The following is a 22565-nucleotide window of genomic DNA, read 5'->3' on the forward strand; positions in this document are numbered from 1 at the left end:
CTTGATGTAGTACTCTCCCCCTTTCCCTACGGATGTGGCTTCCTGTAAGCCGAGCCGCAGTAATTATTATATCTCTTCTGGGTCTAGCCACCCGGCAAGTCTATCCAGCCCCAAGCTGGTACTGGGAGTTGTCTGCATAGAGTCCTGTGATGTGAACCATCTATAGGTCTCTCAGCCATGGAAGCCAGCACCTGTTTCAGTGGAGGTGGCAGGGGGTGAAATGGACTCTGTGAATATTCTTAGCTTTGGTGATTTAATGCACTAATTTCGTGCTAGCTGGCCTCCTACCAGGAAGTGGTGCTTTCCAGAAAGCATCAGCTGTGGTAATAGGAAGAAGAACTGGTGGTGGGCAGGGCCCTAGAAATCCCAAGGTTATATGCCCTTTGTCTTCAGCTACCAGAGTGGATAGGGGAAGGCCCATGAGGTGGAGGCAGGGCTAGGCGTGTCTGAGCTCAGACTTTCCTTGGGCGGGTCTTGCTGCGGCTGCTTTGGGAGATGGGAATAAGGTTCCCAGGTCAATGGAGTTGTGTATCTAGGTGGATTATGACTGCCTCTGCTGAGTCATGCAGGTTGTCAGGGAAGTGGGGGAAACCTGGCAGTCATAGGCCTCACCCAGCTCCCACGCAAACTAAAGAGCCAGTCTCACTCCCACCATGCCCCCCGCTCCAACAGCTCCGAGTTTGCTTCCAGGCGATAGGCAAGCCAGGCTTGAGAAGTTGCCCCAGCCTACCCGCCTAGGTTCTTCCCCCACCTGTGAAGTCTGCACACTGGATTCGTGCACTCCTCCGAGTTCTGGTAAGGAGGCTTCTCGTCCAGTTCAAATTGTTACAAAGTTCAGCTAGAGATTTCCTCCTCTCCCTATGGCGTTTTTCGCTGCTCCTCTGGCCATCCTCCAGAAGGATCCCTGTGGTGCCAGGCAGGAATGGCCTGCTTGGGGACATAGAGAGCTTCCAGGGCTTTTCCCGCTGCGTTCTCCACTCCCGTATTTCGCTCCGCTCTCTAGATTGAATCAGCTCCAGGTAAGGTCAGAACATCTCTCGCAAACAGAGCTTCAGCTTCCCCAGTGGGGATGTGTGTTCGGGAGAGGAGGATCTCTGTTCCCCAATTCCGCAGTTGGGGCACTCACAGTATTTGGGGTGTTTCCAGGGTCTTGCATGAGCAGTCCACTTCCTTCAGAGGGTCTGTGGTTCTTCCTGGGATTCCTGGTTCGATCTCACAGTTGACCTGGAGCTAAAATCCATGATGCGCTCCTCTGCACACTGCTCTGTCCGTCCAAGTCAGATGTGCAATCTAGTCCTGCCTCCTGTTCGCCATGATGATCCAATCCGTGCTCTTGGTTTTATGTATGGTAGTCACACACTCATTCCCTTAGAATTTCATATTCAAACAAGATTCATTGCATGCCTACAATTTTTCAAGCATTGTATTAGATGTCATATGCAAAATGATGACAAGTGGTGTAAAAATATGTGGAGTAGTGTAATTCTAATCAGCTTTCAAAAGCCAGATTAAATCTCAGTTTTACTTCAAGCTCATATGACCATCTCTGTTCTCTTTCTGAAATTCTGTAACTTTTCAGTGCAAGTTTTAGAAAATAACATCAAGGCAAAAAAAGAGCAAAACATCATAGGTTTAGAGCACAATTAATATTTTACAAAGTAAATAAAGCACCTAATAATTAATCCCCATATTATTGGAACTCCAGAAATGCCACAATAGCCCATGTGTAACTGTCCCTTAGAAAGATAACCAGCCTCCTGACTTCTCACACCATAGGCAGTTTGGAATAAGTGTAATCATACAGTTTATACAAGAAAGAAGTATATGTCTTTCACTCAATTTATGTTTGTAAGAACATCATATTTTTACACATTCTAATAACTAAGTAATCACTATTGTACTGTATTCCATTAGAGTAATATAGAATTTATTTTCTCATGTTACTATGTGTAGTTACTATTTTCCAGCTTGGGTTAGTAAAAATACATCTGATATTACTATTCACATACAAGTTATATATTTAATTTATGTACAATTCATGTAGAGATATGTTTTCGTTTGTTTTCGAGAAAATACCTAAGAATGCAATGGCTGGGTCAATGGTGAGCGTATATTTAAACTGATAGGAAAGTGACTAAATGTTTGCCAAAGCAACTATACCATCTTCCATTTTGGTTGGTTATATTATTGTAAATTTCCATTAGTTTCAGTTGTCCACATTCTCTCAAACACTTGGTGTGGTCAATCTTTTAACATAATCCATCCTAAAGGGTGCTTAATGCTATCTCCATGTGGTTTTAATTTGCATTTCTCTGATGATTAATGAAGTTGAGCATGCTCTCATGTTCTTAGCTGTCATTTTTATAACTATCTTTTTAAAGTTTCTGTTCAAATATTTTGCACATGGAAAAAAAAACACACAGAGATGAGTTGTTTCTCTACTTACAATTAAATTGTAAGAATTAGTCCTATATTCTAGACAGAAGTTTTTCACATATATGTTTCAATAATATTTTCTGCCAGTTCTGGCTTGCTTTTTAATTTTCTTAATTAATAAGAAATAAATTTAACTTCTGCCCCATATGTCATCGTGAGGCAGGAATTAAGTTTATCTATTTTTTAATCATCCATTGTTTATTTTTTCATAAGAAATATTGCCCCCCTAGTGTTTTGATTTAGAAGCTTTAGTGTTTAACTTTTATGTTTTTATATACAGCAGTATACTTCCATTTGTCGCCATCCAGTTCCTCATGATACTATTGACATATATGTTTATTTTACATATGTTTTAAATCAAAAACACTTGCCATTAGGCCAGGTATAATTTTTTAAAATAAGACTTTTTTACTTATTCACATATTTATGGTTTCCTGTGTTCTTTATCCTTTCAAATAGACCTGCAGTTTCTTCTCATATCATTTCACTCACCTTGAGGAATGATGAAGATGCTTAACATTTTCTTAATGCTGTTATCTTAACAAATTTTCTTACCTTTAGTTTATATGAAGTCTTTGTTTTATTGTATTTTTAAAGGCTATGGCCCATAGGTTTAGATTTCTATGTGGCTTTTTTCTCTTTGATCCTTTAAAATGGTCATTCCATTGCCTTCTGATTTATGATGTTTCTAATAAGAAGTCAAATATTAGTATTTTATTTTTTCTCCTATATATAAAATCTTCCTTTTATTCTCTGGCTGCTTTTAATATTTCCTCATTGCCTTTGATTTTTAAAAATTTGACCAGAGTTAGATTTCCTTTTTTTAGAAAAACATTATTTTTTAAAATTTCTGTGGGTACAGAGTAGATGTATATATCTATGGGGTGTATGAGATGTTTTGATGTAGACATGCAATGTGAAATATGCACCATAGGGAATGGGATAGCCCTCCCCCCAAGCATTTATTCTTTGAGTTCCAAACAATCCAATTACATTCTTTAACTTATTTGAAATATACAATTAGGTTATTATTGACTATAGTTACACTACTGTACTATCAAATAGTAGGTCTTATTTATTCACTTTTTTCATAGTATACAATATGCTTTTTGGAACTGTATTTTATATTTTACCAGATTTGGAAGATCCCTATTTTCTTTCTGCTTCTTCAGTTACATACACAGTAGATAGCATAATTGTTTTTCCTATAAGTCACAGATGCATACATCTATTTTCTAGTATTTTTCCTTTCTGTTCTTATGTATATTTCATGTCTTCTGATCTGTCTTTAAGCTTACTGAATTATTTCTTCTGCACTATCTAATCTTGACTAGAGCTGCACAGAAACATTTTCATTTTAGATATTTTAATTCTTGGTTGTTGAATGCTTATTTGGTACTGTTTTGTATTTTTCACTTCTCTGTTTAGTTTCTCCATTGGTCATTTATTTTGTACACCTTTCCATTAAAACATTGAACATTTTAATAATAGCTGTTTTAAAGTTCTTGGCAGTTCATTCTAACATACACAGGATGTCTGAGGCTATTTCCACTGACTACTTTTTCTCATAATGATGGTTCTTCTTTTCTTTATGGGAGAGTACAGTATAGTTACTCATTATAGTGATATTCTCAATCTTGCAGATACTATATTTTCAGAGTCTAAATTATGTTTTATTTCTTTAACAGTTACTGAGTTGTACAGATTCATCCTGTCGAAGAGTGACTAAGCTTTTTTTAGGGTGAGTTTTAAGTAGACTTACTGGTGAGGTTTGACCATCCTACAGAATAGACTGAATCCTTGGTGAGTTTAGAAAGGCTTTTTTTCCAGTCTCGATAGTCTGAAAACCAATGTCTTCCAGCAATGCATATTTATTTATTTATTTATTTATTTATTTATTTATTTATTTATTATTTTCAGTTCACAGACCTTCGGTAGCTGTTCTCTGTCCAGTCCTGCAATGTTTCACATGCACATGAGTCACTGGCTAAAGACTCAAGTGTAACCTTATGTAGATTTCTAAGATTTTTTCTCTGAATGGATTTCTTGTCTCCACTACACTGTCCTACAGATTCCAACATCCTCAATGGCCCCAAATTTTGATTTCCAGTTTCTCTACTTGATGGGATCCTTGGTTTCTGTTTACTTCCCTGTTCCACATTTTGGAAACTTTCTCCACCTAAAAAGCAGCCATGAAGGTTGAATACATCTTGTGCATTTCATACTTCTTAAGGATCTCCTTCATAAGCTGCCTATTATTCAATATCCGAGTACATTGTCTTCACAGATTTTGTCCAGGTTTACAGTGTTTATGCAGGTAAGACATTCCCATTACTCCATCATAGTTAAAATAAAAATCTGTCCATATTAATATTTTTGGCATTGTTTCTGTCATGAGACATTTGACTTAATAGTTTGACCTCTTATTTGACTATTCCAGCTGCTCTTTAATACAATTGTCTTTTTGAAATAAAGCTCAGAATTTTGCTTATGCCATATTAAATTCATATTGAAACGCACACTATAAGCCTTTCTAAATGCCTAAAGATAAATCAAATAATTTTGGCATGTGAGGAAAAGCAAATAGAAATTAAATTTATTTATATGCATTTTTCATTTAAAAAATTCCCTGAAACTGAGAGACTATATTCTTTCCTAATTACTATTTGGCAATTGAAACAACTCAATGTCATACCATTTTAGAAAGAATAATACATGAATGACAGGACTTTTAAAGGAACTACTGGTGGTGACTGTAAAATATCTTGAAATGTATGGGGTAAGTTTATCAAGTCAAATAAAAATCTGGTGGTGCGTATGTCTTTATTGCCTGCCATGGTATCTGGCAAAGTTCAAGAATCATTGATATTCACTGGCTGAGTGATGGAAATAAAGTCAAGAGCTCACACTACTGGAATACTATCAGTTTCTACAATAGATGAATCATTCCTTATCCCATCTGTCAGAGCCTGCTCAGCAAGAATTTAGAGAATTTGAACGGAAGATGAAGTGAAAGTGACACAATGAATTCCGTGTATTATATAATATTCAGGTAATACACCTTTATTTGGAAATGGGAGACTAAATCGAATCATAGCCTTGGCGTGGTGGCTCATGCCTGTAATTCCAGCATTTTGGGAGGCCAAGATGGCAGGATTGCTTGAGGCCAGGAGTTCAAAGCCAGCCTTGTCAACATAGTGAGACTCTGTTTCTACATAAGAAAAATGTAAAACAAAAAACTAGCCAGGCATGATGGCATGAGCATGCAGTCCCAGCTATTCAGAATACTGAGGCAAAAGATCACTTGAGCTACAGTTCCAGCCTGTAGTGAGCCATGATTGTGCCACTGCACTCCAGCCTAGGCAACAGAGCAAGACCTTGTCAAAGAAAAGAAAAAAAAAAAAACCCAAACAAACAAACAAAAATCCCCAAACACAGACCCATGTACATGAGAGCTATAGGAAATACAAAAATAATGATAATATAACCCAATTCCTTCTTCTAACAAAGGAGAAAAGCAGGATAAGAAAGACATCGTAGCCTAGGAGGAACAGGAAGTTTGGTGTGAGATAGTTCTAATATATAATGTTGACTGCACTACTTACTAGCTATATTGAATCACACAAGTCCATTAATATCTCCAGGATTTAGTTTCCTCATTCCTAAAATGTGTGCTGCACTGTTAAACTTACAGAGTTATTATGAAGAAGAACACTCAAGTACTTGGAATTCACTTGGAACAAAGTTCAAACTTTAAAAAAATTATATTTCCTTTCTATTTTCTTTGCCCAAAGACACATCATAAGTAATTGGCAGTCAGCTTTGCAGTTCAGACCCAGTGTTCTTTTTATACACACACTGTCCTCCACAATGGATCAAAATCTTTTCCTATTTAGCAACTTGCCGATAAAGGACACAGACAAGTGACACAGGTATACATATTTTTAATACGTATATGACAAAAATAGCATTAGTGAAATTGCAAAAATTTTGTCGCAAGAAAAATTTTGAGTACTTTTCAAAGGACCTACTTCTACGTTTACAAACTATTTTTCATGTCTGATTAATGAGAGAGAAACTTTGGAAACAATTTAATCTATCCAAGGATGTGAATGTTAGTTTCCATTTTTCAAGCCTGATTACAGAAGAACTTCTAAAGCAGTTTAATCTGTTCAGGGATGCTAAACAAATATGTCAACATTCATTCTGCATTTATGTCTGTAGCGGTTAAGGAAGAAATGTGGAAATAAACAGAATTCAGTATTTTCTCTCCGTCTTTTCTTTTTTAAGAACTAAGAGACTCCAGTGCATTTTATTTTCTATAGAGGATCCAAACTCCTAACTGAGATAAATCCATTTCAGATTGAAGTTTTTAGTAGCCTTACCAAGCAGTTTATGGGTTGGCACTCTGCCACAAAGTGATCTATAACCTCATAGTTCACTATTACGCAAATACAAATTTGGCAAGAAGATGTGTGCTATGATTTTTCTCTAAGGATAATCACATATTTCAAATTTCAAATACAAAATTATGTTTGACATTTAATTTGAACATGGCTTACTTTTAAAAATAAATAATATAAAATCTGTCCTGTCATACTTTGGTCGAGAAAGTGTTTTTCTTTTTGTGTATTTTCAGGTTTAGTGCTTTATATCTGCAGGACATATGACTCTCAGACACATATACTTACATGTGCCTGCTGGATATATACATAATTTTGAAGCTTCTCTTGAGAGAAACATAAGACATTGTTTCAATAGAAACAGAGCAGGTTAGAAAAATTATTGTCAGTCAGTAGGCACGTCTCAAAATTGTTAAAATTCATATGTCCAATCATCATTAATTATACAAAATGAGGCTGACAAGTTCACATGCATTCAACCGTGTTGTACAGGGAATTATTACTGATGAATGACAGATGAAATGTAATGAAGATTGGATGTGAGTAATTAATCCAGGAAAGGTCCACTTTAGGAAAAAAGCTGTTATTTCACTCTTCTTATATTTAGCCAATAGGGGTCAGCACCACAGCTGTGGTAGATAACATTTCCCTTTGCTCTTGTATCCACAGAGCTATTCTGATGTAGATATGGCCCATTGTCAAATCTCAATGGTGTCAAGTCATGCTGAACAATAGTTTTAATAAGTTTTAATATCTGGAAATATACCAAACACTGTGGACTATTTACAGTTTTTCTAACCACCAAATGCCTGACAAACTATTTCAATGGTCTGGGTAAGTCAGCACACACATTAAACAAGATGTATTACTTAAAATTCGTTGCAAGTTTGTAGATTGTTTTTGGGAGGATTTTCAATAACAAATTAAATTGCATAATAAATCACCTCCAAAGAATTCACTGAGTTTATAATGTAGAATAATGAAATGTGCAATATATGAAGTGAAACATCTCATATTTTAACCTTTATGCTAAGTGAAAATAGCAGGTAGAGGTAGAACTGTGTTTATAAAAGTGTTTTCCTAAGGTATTGAGAGGAAAATGCAGGCCTAGTGTGACATATTATTTATTCCCTAGACTCTGTTTGCCACATGCCAAGTAAAATTCACTATATTGCCAACTTCGTTGAATTTTCTCTCACTGAAGCAGTCAGGGTCAGAATCATATGAAAGAATGCCATTTGGTATGGTTTAAAGGATTTCAAAGGCCAATCCAAAAATATATTCTCCACTTGCTATCATTGTAACTGACATTGCAATCATTTCTAAGTCTCTGTGCTAAGTTGATTGCCTATCCATTCACTCATGTTTCCAATCATGTAACCATTTATTCATTCACTGTCCACTCATTCAGACATACATACATTTATGCCTGAGCACACCTATTTATGCCTGTATTCATTTTTAAATTTAACAAAATTTGCATAGTGTGCTTGCATGATGAGGGATATAGCAAGAAAGCAACAACAATAACAAAAACTGCCAAAGTCCCTGCCCTCATGGAACTTAAAGTCTAGAGAAGGATTCAGATAGTAAATAAATAATTATAATGTAGCATGTTCAATGAAATGAAATGTGCAGTGCATCCAGGAATTGAGAGACAGTCTGAACGGCCTGCGTAGAACTTCTTGATGAAAAGATGTGTAAGCTGAGGCCAAGAAAATGGTTATATGGAACCAAGTTCAAGGAGGGAAGACATGGGTTGGGAGGAAAAAAAAGACAGTCAAGATTTCTGTAACTTTTTTCAAACTATCTATATAATAATCATCATCATCAATGTTGATTGTAGTCTTCTCTATCCCTGATATATCAAACTACTTCCTTAAATCCTAAAATTAATTATGACAATCTTTACTTTTACAGATGAGAGGACAGGAGAAGAGAGGTTACATGGTTATCTGTCCAAAATCATGGCCTGTGTGGGTTCGATCCTGTCATCATGTTGCTAACTGGTTATTACAGAAAACCAAATACCACATGTTCTCCCTTATATGTGGAAGCTAAACAGTGAGAACACATGGACACAAAGAAAGGAACAGCAGACACTGGGGCCTACTTGAGGGTGAAGGGTGGGAGGGGACTGAAAAACTACCTATTGGGTACTATGCTTATTACCAGAGTGACTAAATAATTTGTACACCAAACCCCCGTGACATGCAATTTACCTATGTAACAAACCTGCCCGTGTACCCCGAACCTAAAACCAAAGTTAAAAAAATAAAATTAAATAAAATCATGGCCTGAACAACTCCGAAGCCCACCATTGCCACCCTTTACCACTGGCCTCTTTCGAAAGGCTCACAGTATTGAGTTACCCTAAACAGCCAAGCCTGCTAGTTCTCTGGCTTTTACATTCATTATCTGGCAGGTTTCTAAAGTTACACAAGTCTAGGATTGTGGTGTTAGGCCCTCGAAAGCAGGTGTATGTGAGAGCCTACTCTATCATGGTGTGGTATAATGGGGAGGAGGTTAGAGGGATTCATATGAATTCTGAGGGAAAGTAGGGAGGTTTTAGGCTGGAGGAATAGTGTGAGCTTAAGAGAAGTATTGTTCACAATGGGAAGTATAGAAAGATGAAACAAAGCCACACCTACCTACTTGTTTTGCCTTAAGCATAACTGCAACTTAAACAGTCTACTTTCTAATGGAAACTGGTTGGTACTAAATTAAGTGTAGTGAAATATAGCATTTTCTATACTAACTTAAAATTTTCAAAGACACATAATGTAACATAACACCAAACAGGTAAAAAGTTATTTAGGAGAAACCTAAATTATTAAGACATAATGAATTCATAGATATAGGTATAGATAATACAGCTATAACAATAGCTATGTATAACATATATGTAGCTGTAAGATATAGATAACATCATGATCTATGTAGATATCAGTTGCATAGTGGAATGAGGAGGGCCAGCGTACCCTGACTGAAATTGTGACTCTTTTACTTTCTAATATTTGACTTTAGGTAAATCATATCATTCCACCAAGCCTCAGTTTTCATGATTGTAAAGTGTAAATGTAAATTCCTATCTGAAAGAATCTAATTAAAAAATATAGATAGATGTAAGAACATAGTTCAGTATCTATTATCTTTGTAAAATTCAATATCTGACAAATAATATTATTACTGTAAATTTACCAGCCTTCCACTGAGCAAGGTGCCATCAACCTTAATGAAAGTAAGCGTATAAAATAAAATATTTGCAACATTTCCCTTTACCTCTCTCATGAACATACATAATCCCTGTCTCTTTCATACATATATACGCATATCCAGATTATATGAGGAACTAGGATTCAATAGAATAAAGACAATTGATCTCATCAAAATATGAAAAAAATGAACATCAAATTTATCAAAGGAGAAATAATTCAAATGGCTAACAAGTATAAATGATTGGAAAAATGCAAATTAAAACAATGGAATATATGAATGAGTGAAAATACCTAATGTTGACCCAGGCAGGCATAAAGAAATCAACTCTCATGTATATTTGAAATCCAATTTTTAAGTATCTATCAAAATTTTGAAAGCACGTTCTGTTTACTCAGCGATTCTGCTTAGAGATTTCTTATAGAGAAATACTTATACTCTAGGCAAGTACAAAGATGTTCACCATTCTTATTATCTATATGAAAAGGAAATATAGTGAATTCTATCAATAGAATAAAGCTTTAATTTGTGTTTATTTTTAATTTTTTTAATACAAGGTCTCTCTCTGTCGCCCAGTCTGGAGTAGAGTGACATGATGATGGGTTGGTGCAGTCTCGACCTCCTGAGCACAAGTGATTCTCTCATCTCAGCCTCCCAAGTAAGCCGGGATGACAGGTGCACACCACCATGCCAGGCTAATTTTCTCTCTCTGTATATATATATAAATTTTTTTGGTTGCGTGTGGGTCTCACTACATTGCCTAGGCTGGTCTCTGACTCCAGGGCTCAAGGGACCCTCCCACTTGGGCCTCCCAAAGTGTTGGGATTACAGGCATGGGCCACCATTCCCTGCTAATGCTTTAATAAATTATTGTCTGTAATGCAAGCTAGTATCCATGAGCTTGAAAGAGATGTAATAAAATCTATCTGCAAGTTTGCAATATATATAGTATGTATTATAGATAATTACATATAGTGTATAATATATAAAGTAATATACATATGTGATATATATAAAGGAATTTCTCCAAGAGATAATTTAAACTGAAACAAAAATACAAACCTATTATTTAAGAACATTTATGTAAAACCATACACAGATTCACACACACCCACACACAAAACCCTAAACTATATATTCTGTATTTCTGTAAATGCACTGTGAAAAAAAGCCCTGGAAAAATACACAAGAAAATAAATCTAACCCTTGTGAAGGAAGGTGAACTCTGCAGTGACAGAGGGTAAAGAGGGCATTTCATTTTTACTGTAACCATCTTTTTCATGTTAAAGAAGAATATTAAGTCATACTTTCATAATTTTTTAAGCATAGATTGTGGATATTTCTGGAGTTATGCTGTAATTTTGAGAGGAAACAGAGTGTAAGTTGGGCATTCTAAAAATGAGACTGAACTCACACATAAATCATGAATCTCAAAACTTATTCATGAACTTAATATTTTTGTGGCCCATTTCCCATTTTTCTCTACTTTTCAACATCTTACCCCCTTTTTTTAAGACACAGGGTCTTACTCGGTTCCCCAGGCTGGAGTGTAGTGGTAAGATAGATGGCTCATTGCAGCCTGACTCACTACAGCCTTAAACTCTTGGGCTCAAGTGATCCTCCTGCCTCAGCCTCCCAAGTAGCTGGTACTATAGTCATCTGCCACCATACCCGGCTAATTTTTAAATTTTTTTTGTTGAGATTGGTATCTCACTATTTTGCTCATGCTGGTCTTGTATTCCTGGCTTCTAGTGGTCCTCCTGTTTTGGCCTGCAGAGGCGTTGAGATTACAGGCCTTGGCTACCATGCCCGGCCCCATTTTTTTCAAACAAATAAAACAATTTGGAATATGAAGACAAAATGCCAATTAAAGAGAAATATCAGTAATCATTTATTAGTATCTCTTATTATTATTGACATGAGATGCTATAAAATGGTAACAAGACATACCTTATTATTTTAGCGAATATATATTATAAAATATGTAATTTTTATGCTACATATATATTGCTCACACATATTATAAAACACACAACTTTACAATAACTTCCACATTTTAGAATCTAATTTTAAATTTGCTTAGTATTGTTGAATTGACAAATTCTTGTCTCTGGTCATTATTATGAAACAGGAAGGTGTCACCTTCCCAATTATGTGTCATTGTGACAAGAATCCTCTTTTTTACACATCTTGCATTTTTCTCATTTAGGATCAAAACTGATAACATCTCTTGTTTTTAACGGCTTCATTTTCTAGAAATTCCCTGCAGATGAACTTTATCATCCGTGTGGGAAGGAAAAATGTATTTGAAATTTCAATCAAAATTTGGACTATTTTCCTATAGGAAATGTTTAAGCTTTTTCATTTGATCTATTACAATCTACATTACTTGAAGGCAAAGATGAAGTCTTAGCCATCTTTGAATTTCGCCTTTAGCATGGGGTCTGACACTTGATGTTGGGTGAGTAAATGCCTTAGCAGATATTCAGTAAACATAATCTAAGGCTAAAAATCCTGGAATTGAGAACCGAAAAATTGACATCAGAATCCTTGTCTTACTACTCACAAATTATTTATTTATTTAACCTCTCTAACTTTACTTCCTGTCTGTTAACTAAACATAATCCTACTTACCAGATAGGGAGTTGGGAGAATTAAACATGGTGAATAAATGAGATGGTTTACATATTTAAGATTATTATTCAGCTATGTATTTGATATTATTCTGGGCAAAGGGGGTACATAAGTGCCTAAGTTACAGAGTTCCTACCCTGACAGAGCTTCATTCCTACGGAGGAAACGTGCATTACATAAATGATCATGTAAATAATTACAAAAAGAAGTTTAGGGAACCTAAATTTGTCAATGGATGTAGGAGATGTTTCTGTAATTATATAAAATTAAAGGCCAAAACATGACAGCCTATCGAGGAAACAGCAGGTGATATAGAAGAGAACAATACTTACTGAGGGTATAGCAACCTCAGAATTTGAGAGGATGAGAAACTGAGGAACTTTTAAAAGTCCAGTGAAGCTGAAGGACTCTGGGAAAGGAAGGTAGGTTCATGAGATGGTAGGAGCTATATTTAGCATAAAATTATGTACCAGAAAGTCTTGGTAGAGGATCAGGTGTCTGGCAGATGCAAAAAAAGTTATAAATAGGAAGAGGAGATGACAAAGATGGTGATCATGATAAAACAGTTTTCTGAGCAAACATTTTTAAAAAGAGTCAATCTGTATGATACACAAATTGTGGAATTACAGTTTATTAGCCTGTGGTTTATATGTTTGTCTAGCTACTAAACATTCTGATCTTCACTTTCAAAAAGTTTAAGTGAAGTCAGATTCTAATCATCACTATCATCATAAAAGCAACTGATGGTATCAATGGCTGTGCTTAGGGCCATGGTGGCTGGTTAGTCATCGTGATGATTTTCTTGGCTATGTGTTTAAGTTTAGCAAAAAAAGAAAAAAAAAGTGTTTGTGTGTGTGTGTGTGTGTGTGTCAGAGAGAGAGAGAGAGTGAGAGACAGGCAGAAAGAGAGAATAAAGACCATTGAGGCCTTTCTGTCTTGATAAACTGATGAAAAGAAAATAAGTGCAAGTTTAACTAATTCCAAGAAATGTTTACTAAACACACCAATTTGCAATTTGAAATTTAGTCTGTGCCAAACCTTTGGGAAATGACTGAACAAAGTTGTATTATAAGGCTACCTTTCTTAATCAGATAATTATTTTCAAAATAATGTATCTTCTGGGTAAAGAGAAAGGTAAAAAAAAATTCTTGTTTGCAAATATATGCTCAATTATCCACGTATGAAATATGCATTAAATGCTTACTCCATTTGTTACCTCTGGAAAGCACTGGATCATATCACTTTCTCATTATTTGGCCATCATCAGGAAATAAATTCCATTTTACATAAAATACTGGAAAATCAAATCAACTTTTACAAAATATTTAAAAGCATACAAGTGCTCAAAATGTCACAATATTATTAATTATTATTATTGGCCATTTTGAAATCTACATTAAGTTATATAGCTTTGAGAATTTCAATTCCAGTGTTATCTACACATAGACAATAGTAAGATACAGCAAGTAGGTTTCACTATCAGCATAGCAAGTGCTTCACTACTATTAAGTTCGAATTTAATAGAATTGTGCAAGATAAAATGTCTAAGCTACCACCTTATTAACTGAAGTCCTAGATACCTCTCCCTGAGAGATTACAGATCTGTCACCATAGAGTTGTAGTCACCTGTATATTAAGCAAATGGGAATCAGGATGTTAAATAGCTGCTCAAACACTCAAGCCACAGGCTAATAGATCACAACTTTACAGCATATATTCCCAAGCTTTCTCAGAAAACTGTGCTTTGCTTTGATCATATGCTTTTTCAAGTTGCAGTGTATCCAGGGGGGAAAAAGTTGACTTACATATTCACTACCCAGTCCTGCATAATAAGAAAAATGTTAATTATCTAACAGCGTGTTCACATTTTCTACTAGTTGGCAAGTATAGGATTTTGGCTGCTATCACTTCTCCAGTAGGTACTGGAGTTTTACACATTTGTTATCAGCACAGAATTTGCCTTGTCTAGTTGTACTGCCTACATATTCCACTGTTCCAGGAGTCATTTAAGCATATAATAAATTGAGTTTCAATGAGCTGGAACCTCCCGCTTCAGCCGATTTTTCAGCAAATTATTTTCCAGCTGTAGCTTCAGCAGGAATTTTTCTCACTCCTGAAAAGATGGCTGTAACAGTGACATATTTTATATGCCAATTCTAAAATCACTTTAATCGGATGCTTATTATGCATTAAGTTAGTGATGAGCAAATTTTAAAAGGGTTCAAATCACTCTATGGATATGGCAAATATCTTTAATAGACTTCGTGTTTTGGCACAAATGTCTGATGTGACAAAAACAAGGCCAATATATTTGGGGCTTCACCACAGAGCAGGGAAAAATGCTGTTTCACCATTTATAGTGTGTTTTCCTGCATATTCATGTTCCAACAAACATCACTGAAGTATGAAGCAGGTATTGATATTTGAGGATCAGAGGACCCCAAACTTTGAATTTAGTTTAATCACTGGCATCTGTTCCCATTTAAACTTGAGTTCTCTCTTGAAGCAAATAGATATGAAGGGTATTCAAATGAAACACACTGAGATGATAATTGCAAATGACTGGTTTACCCCATTTAGGATTCTATATATACTTGGCAATAGCCTAATTTGGTATGTGTGTCCTAATAGATATAGATAGATAGATAGACAGAGATATGCAGACATAGACATGAATATACATGTGTATATGTATAAATAACATAAATATATGTATAAATAACAAATATATGTATAATCACATAAATATATGTGATTATACATATATACATATATTTATATAACACTAATTATGCGTAGAAAGATGCCTAGCACTTTACTGTTTTTTTTGTCTGCAGTTGTTCTCACTACGCTATACATTTCTTTTGATACTATACCTTCTTTTATTTGAGAAACTTTTCCCACTTCAATGTAGACGCATAAGGAAGAGCAGAGAGCAATGGGAAACACATGCAGAAATAAAGCAGAGGTTTGCTTTAAAAAGCTTATGATATTGCCATCATATAGGTGATCTGTCATTGTATAAAATATCATTAGGCAGCACATGACTGTATTTAAGGTGTACAACATGATGTTTTAATATATGTATAAATTATGACATGATCATCACATTAAGCTAATTAACTTACCCAATACTTCACATAGTTACGTGTATGTGTGTGTGTGTGTGTGTGTGTATGTATGTGTTAAGAACACTTATATGTGAAACGCTGTTTCTACTAAAATACAAAAGATTAGCTGGGCGTGGTGGTGCACGCCTGTAGTCTCAGCTACGTGGGAGGCCGAGGCAGGGGAATCACTTGAACCTGGGAGGCGGAGGTTACAGTGAGCCAAGATCTTGCCACTGCACCCCACCCTGGCAACAGAGCAAGACTCTGTCTCAGGAAAAAAAAAAAAAAAAGAACACTTATAATCTACTCATTTTCAAGTATTTCACGTGTGGCTAACTATAGTCACCATGCTGTACATTAGATCCCCAGAACTTACCCACCTTGCATAACTAAAACTTTGTACCCCTCGACCAACATCTTCCCATTTCCTCCTCCTCCAGTCCCTGGCAACTATTATCCTACTCTCTGATTCTATAAGTTTGGCTATTTTAAATTCATATATAAAGGATGCTGTATTTGCCTTTCTCTGTGTGGCTTATTTAATTTAGCATCATGTCCTCCAGTTTTGTCCATGTTGTCTCAAATGGCAGGATGTCCTTTTTTAAGACTGAAAATATTGCACTGTGTATATAAACATTTTCTTCATTCATTCATCCACTGAGAGGCATTTAGTTTGCTTCTGTGAATAATACTGCAATGAACATGGGACTGCAGAAATCAGATAGGTCTTGGAGAATTCTCGCTTCATTTCCTTTGGATAGATGCCCAGATATAGGAATGCTAAATCATACGGTTGTTCTATTTTCAATTTTTTGAGGAACCTTCATACTGTTTTTGATAATGTCTGTATCAGCTTATATTATCACCAACAGTGCACAAGGCTTCCCTTTTTTCTACATTCTTGCCAACACCTGTTATCTTTTTTCTTTTTGATAGCAGCCATTCTAACAGGTATAAGGTAAAATCTCACGGTTGTTTTCATTTGCATTTCCCTGATAATTAGTGGTGTTGAATTCCTTTTCAATTGCCTGTTGGACCTTTGTATGCCTTCTTTGATAAAATGTCTATTCAAGTCCTTTGCCTATTTAAAATAATCAGATTATTTGTTATTTTACTATAGAGCTGTATGAGTTCCTTATATTTTCTGGATAGTAACCTCTTACCATATGTATATGTTGAAAGTGTTTTCTCCTATATTTCCAATATTATCTAATATTTTCTTAACTGTTGATTGTATCAAGTTCCTTTCTAGCTTTAAAATATCTGTCCCCCTGGTTCTTTCTTTTGGAAAAGGAGTTACTGTGTTGCTGATTATCTTGTTAAAGTTTCCACAGATAGCAAACTTTATAGACAGAGTTTAAATACAGTTTTTGTTGGTGGTGTTATTGTTTAGCCACCAAAGCTCATGCTCCTAACCACCATGCAACATTATTTTCCATGGCAATGTTCTTTGCTTTGGAGGACAGCATAGCCTAGTCTGCTAGGAGAATGACATGGAAAGAATTTCCATAAAAAGTAAGCTTTAACAAATTGCCTAACATAATTATTCTTGCATTTCATCTTTTTTGAAGTATTCTTCTAAATAGCATTCATTTATGCATTGCATTCTGTCATTCTTCAAACTATCTCCTGTATCTTTTTGTTTGCTTGTTCTGTATTGCTCTGTTTTATATGTTTGTTTGTTTGTTTTTTCTGTGTGAAGTATCATGTGGACTAGGTACATCTATGGGCCCCATATACTATATTTTGATTCTACATAGAATTCATTCTCTTTATTTTGTCTTTGCAAAGTGACTATTAAAGACATGGCCAAAGTATTTTTTTTAATTTAACCTACGCAATTCCATTTCATTCTAAAACTGGTAACCCTAATTCAGTTGATAAATATAGTAAATGATTATAATATCAACCTTTGGTTCTTATTTTATTAACTACTTAATAGCCCACTTTCTTCCCTACATGGGAATTTGCCATGTTGTTCTTAGGGCTCTGTTGCCTCCAGCACTTAGCACAGGACTTCATAAATAATAAATTATGACAAAATTAAGGGATGAATTTACTTTTCCTCCCAATGTTTTGTTCCAGGAACTTTTATCCATTTCTTAATTTCACAAAATTGGGAAGATGAATTGAATGTCTTTATAGTCACTGAGTAAGATAGGTAGAGATGGATTTACACTCTATTTTTGCAATGAATAAACTACTAGTTGCAAAAGTCTGTAAAGACTTGTTTAAAACTAGAAGTTAAATTGAAATTCTATTTTACTTTGCATGAAGAAATCCAGTCACTTAGTCCCCCTAAAATTAGACTAATCTCTCAAAAACATAAATTCATTAATTAAATACTTAAAACTTTTTGATGACACTTTCTTACACTTAATACACCATTCAAACTCCACAGGCTTACAAATTTGCGCCTGATCTGGGGCCTATATAACTATGTGAACTGACTGAGATCCGAAGTTCCACTGTTTTTCATCCTCACTCTTTAATTCTCCAGACACACTAGCCTTCTCAACAAATTTTCCAATTCCCAATTATAGAAAGCTTAAATCCACGTATCTGCTAGCACTAGCTCTCTCATGTAGCTGGAGTGCTCTTTTCCAAGTCTTTTAGTGGAAAGTCTTCTAGCACTTTTTATTATACTCATATATGAGTACAATAAAAAAATCATGTATATCATAGCCTAAATACCACCTCCTCAGAGATGCTCTCTCTGATCACCCAAAATAGCTACGAAGACTTTAACTATCCTATGAGCCTATGTTAAATTTCTCTGCAGAATGTGTAATGATCTTTGTGAAATATTTAATTATTTTTCTCTTTCTAAGTTGTGGAGAGAGAGAAGTGATCAAAAGCATAGACGGTGGTGTCAGGCTGCTATGGTTTGAATTCAGACACCAACACTTTCTTGATATTTTTTTTTTGTTTTTGTTTATTTTTGAGACAGAGTCTCATTCTATCACCCAGGCTGGAATATAGTGGCATGATCTCTGCTCACTGCAACCTCCACCTCCCGGGTTCAAGCAACTCTCCTGCCTCAGCCACCCAACACCAACACTTTCTAAATGTGTTACTTTGGGCAAGTCCATCCACTTTTCTAAGACTCAGTCTCCTCCTCTATTAAAAAAAAAAATGAGTATAATGGGCCAGGCTCTATGGCTCATGCCTGTAATCTCAGCACTGTGGGAGGCCAAAGAGGGCAGATCATGAGGTCAGGAGTTCAAGACCAATCTGACCAACATAGTGAAACCCCATCTCTACTAAAAATACAAAAATTAGCCGGGCATGGTGGCATGCACCTGTAATACCAGCTACTCAGGAGGCTGAGGCAAGAAAATCGCTTGAACCCAGGAGGCGGAGGTTACAGTGAGCCGAGATCGCGCCACTGCACTCCAGCCTGGGAGTCAGAGCAAGAGTCCGTCTCAAAAAAAAAAAAAAAAAAAAAAAGATAATAAAAGCATCTATCTCATAAGGTTGTTTTGAGGATAGGACAAGATAATGAGTAAGTCTCAATAATACTACTCATTTTTATTCACCACTATATATCCAAGACCTAGTTACAGGGCCTAGAGCCTTATAACTTAAGAAATATTTACTGAATGAATACAATAATGTATAATTATAAATATTATTTTAAAAGAAAATCTTTCTGCCTGTTTCCTGTCACAATTTCTTCCATCCACTCAGCAATTTTTCTTCATCAGTTTTCTCCCCTCCTTCCCTTAGCACTTTATCCACACTTAGCTGGCTCATAATTTTTTGCATATAAACACATTCATAATTCTCACATCTTAGAGAAAAAGTCACTTTACATACCTGTTTCCTCTTTTTTATGACCTTGAAAAAATAGCCAACTGTCTGCATTAATTCCTGAACCATTACATTACGGCTTCTATCTTATTACTTTTATGGGATTACTGCTGACAAAGTCACCAGTAAATTTGTTTGTTCTTTAGTCCACTAGAGAATTTCTACTTTTTATCCTAGTTACTTATCACTTGCAGTTTACTCTTCAGATCGAACAGAGACACTGAGGTTGGAGAGATCTGAATTAAATTGTGCTATATACATTAAGAAATTTTGAAGCCTTTGGCAATTCACTTAATTCTGAGCTTCAATTTTCTCACATGGAAAATGAAGATGGAACTAATCTACCTTGAAGTCTTCTTCATTCAATTATTTACTCAACATATATTTATTAAAAGTCTATTCTGTGTCTGGCCATGCTGTAAACACTGGAGGTATAGCAGTAAACAAAACAAACAATTATTATTCACAAGGATTTTGCAATATGTGGTTATTAATCAAAACAAATAAACATATTTGGTAACATGTTAGCATTGATAAAAAGTGAAAGCAAGGATGGAAGTGCAGAATGATAGAAGGATGGGGAGACTTGCTATTTTAGATAAGGGGTTGCAGTTTTCAATAGGGTGTGTTTTTCGAGAAGATGACTTTTTTGGGGGGAGACAGAGTTTTGCTCTTGTTGCCCAGGCTAGAGTGCAGTGGCACAATCTCGGCTCACTGCAACCTCCACCTCCCAGGTTCAAGCAATTCTCCTGCCTTAGCCTCCGAAGCAGCTGGGATTACAGGCATCAGCCACTGCTCCCAGCTCTCAGCTAATTTTTGTATTTTTAGAAGAGATAGGGTTTCACCATGTTGGCAAGGCTGGTCTCAAACTCATGACCTCAAGTGTTCCACCCAGCTCGGCCTCCTAAAGTGCTAGTATTACAAGTGTGAGCCACTGTGCCCGGCCAGAGAAGATGACTTTTCATTGGAGATCTGAAGAAAGCATGACTATTGCAGGAGAGTAGTGGTGAGGTTGGGAGACATTCTGGGCAAAGAGAACAGCAAGTATAGAGGTGCTCATATGGATGCAAAAGAAGACGTTTAAGAAACTACAAAAGCAATGTGGTTGGAGTGACACAAAATACAAATATAATACAAGATATGAAAATAGTAGCTTAAATCAGGGTTATAGCACTTAAAGTAATAAGAATGATCAGATTTTTGATATATTTTATGGTAAAGTCAATGAGATTTCCTGATAGGTTAAAAATGTTATGAGGAAGAGAAGTCAAGGACAACTCAACTTTGGCTTGGGTAACTGGTGGAACACATTTACAATTTATTATAATGGGGACAATTTCTGGAGAAACTAATTTAGAAAGGAGATCAAGAACTCAGTATTTTTAATGTTATGTTTCATATGGCTTTACACATATAAGAGTAGACATTGAATATGTGAATTTGGTGTTCAAGGAGGATATAATAAGGTTAAAAATAAAAATGTGTGAGCTATTAGCATACAAATAGTATTTAAAGTTATGACACTGGCTAGGAATAGGAAGAAAAAGAATGAAACTAAAAAAAAGTAAAGCAATCCAAGGACTAATCCCTGGGAGACTCCACTGGTTAAAGAATGAGGAGATAAGAAAGCTGAAAAATAGACTGAAAAGGAGCGATCATGAGAGTTAGAAGAAAAGCCAGGAGATTATATATATATATTTTTTAATGCCAATTTCAGAAAGTGTTTTCAGTGTTTTAAGAAAGATGGAGCATTTAACTGTGCCACTGCTACAGACTGCCCAAATGACTGAGAAAATATCACTGAATTTAGCAATGAATTTAGATTCATTAGTGATATTGTTTGGCTGTGTTCCAACCCAAATCTCATCTTGAATTCCCATGTGTTGTGGGAGGGACCCAGTGGGAGGTAATTGAATCATGGGGGCAGGTCTTTCCTGTGCTGTTCTCGTGACAGTGAATAAGTCACAGGAGATCTGATGGTTTTAAAAAGGGGAGTTTCCCCGCACAAGCTCTCTTCTCTTGTCTGCCACCATGTGAGATGTGCCTTTCACCTTCTGCCATGATTGTGAGGCCTCCCCAGCCATGTGAAACTCTAAGTCTAATTAAAGTTTTTTCTTTTGTAAATTGCCCAGTCTTGGGTATGTCTTTATCAGCAACGTGAAAATGAACTGATACAGTAAACTGGTACTGGGAGAGTGGGGCACTGCTGAAAAGATACCTGAAAATGTGGATGTGACTTTGGAACTGGGTAACAGGCAGAGGTTAGAACAGTTTGGAGGACTCAGAAGACAGGAAAATGAGGGAAAGTTTGGAACTCCCTAGAGACTTGTCAAATGGCTTAGACCAAAATGCTTATAATGGTGTGGACAATGAAATCCAGGCTGAGGTGGTCTCAGATGGAGATGAGTAAGTTGTTGGGAACTGGAGCAAAGGTGACTCTTGTTATATTTTAGCAAAGAAAGAGACTGGTGTCATTTTGCCCCTGCCCTAGAGATTTGAGGAAGTTTGAACTTGAGAGAGATGATTGAGGGTATCTAGCAGAAGAAATTTGTAAGCAGCAAAGGATTTAAGTGGTGACTTGGGTATTGTTAAAGGCACTCAGTTTTTTTTTTTTTTTTTTTGAGACGGAGTTTCGCTCTTGTTTCCCAGGCTGGAGTGCAATGGCATGACCCCTACTCACTGCAACCTCTGCCTGTCAGATTCAAGTGATTCTCCTATCTCAACCTCCCAGGTGCACGGCACCCACCTAGCTAATTTTTATATTTTTAGTAGAGGTGGAGTTTCACCATGTTGGGCAGGCTTCTCTTGAACTCTTGACCTCAGGTGATCCACCTGCCTTGGCCTCCCAAAGTGCTGGGATTACAGCTGTGAGCCACAGCACCCGGCCAAAGGCACTCAGTTTTATAAAGGAAGCAGAACATAAAAGTTGGGAAAATTTACAGCCTGACAATGT

The 22565-nt window shown here is 36.0% G+C and overlaps 1 long non-coding RNA gene across 1 annotated transcript in view; it reads left to right on the plus strand.

The window, feature by feature from the left end:
- The first annotated feature begins 289 nt into the window (after positions 1 to 289).
- LOC129486051 (uncharacterized) overlaps positions 290 to 22565 on the plus strand; it is a 71942-nt gene continuing 49666 nt past the window's right edge. The window contains exon 1 of the long non-coding RNA XR_008658842.2: positions 290 to 795. This is a non-coding gene — a long non-coding RNA (uncharacterized lncRNA). The remainder of the gene's footprint in view (positions 796 to 22565) is intronic.

This window comes from Symphalangus syndactylus, chromosome 7 (genome assembly GCF_028878055.3).
Source record: "Symphalangus syndactylus isolate Jambi chromosome 7, NHGRI_mSymSyn1-v2.1_pri, whole genome shotgun sequence".
NCBI classification, from domain to species: Eukaryota; Metazoa; Chordata; class Mammalia; order Primates; family Hylobatidae; genus Symphalangus; species Symphalangus syndactylus.